Below are 779 nucleotides of genomic sequence, written 5' to 3'. Positions count from 1 at the left end.
CCCACCTGCACTTCATCCAAATCCACTGAAGTAACTGATCCAGTCACAGGATACTGTCCTGAGTCTTTGCTGTCAAAAGCCATTCCTGGTACTAACCATCTTAGCCTGAGTTTATCCCTGCCCAAAAGCAAAGCCTAAGACAAATGTTCTTATACCCGTAAGTGTTGTTATACAAGTAATTTATTTGGGAAGTGATCTGAGGGAACCAGAGGGAGGGATAGAAGAGTGGAAAAGGAAAAAAGAGAAAGATAACATAAGGATGTATTATTGTTGAGTTGGCCACTGCTATGGGTGACTGGAGCTCAACGTGATAGGATTTTCTGAGGAAGTTTATGAAATGCATTTCAGAACTGTCTTCCCAGCAGAGGGAAGGGAGAGCACTTATCTATCGGGCTTCCACCTCCCATTAATCAAGAGTGGCCCCAAAGTCACTAGCTCCCCAACATCTTTGGGCTGCATATGTATGATACAGTGGGGTTCCAGTGGACATCCCAAGCCACAGTGTCAGAAGATCCCTGCAGAAGGAAGCAAGAGAGCCGTGACATGGGCCCAAGACAAGGTGCCATCGAATGGCTTCAGCTATCAGAAGCCTGCTAGAAAGTGTTCCACAGCAGTAATGGAGTAAGAAATGGGGCCAAGAGGATTTGCAGTAGCACACAAGATGTGTCCAGTACGTACATTACAGACAATGGGCAGTTGACAACACAACTTAAAAATCAGTAGATAGCTTCGGCTTGAGAAAGATTATTGAAAAAAAAATCAGTAATATCACTAGAAAA

This window comes from Trachypithecus francoisi, unplaced genomic scaffold (assembly GCF_009764315.1).
Source record: "Trachypithecus francoisi isolate TF-2019V2 unplaced genomic scaffold, Tfra_2.0 Lachesis_group4, whole genome shotgun sequence".
NCBI classification, from domain to species: domain Eukaryota; kingdom Metazoa; phylum Chordata; class Mammalia; order Primates; family Cercopithecidae; genus Trachypithecus; species Trachypithecus francoisi.
The sequence above is the reverse complement of the archived record's forward strand: the minus strand, read 5'-3'. Positions refer to the sequence as shown.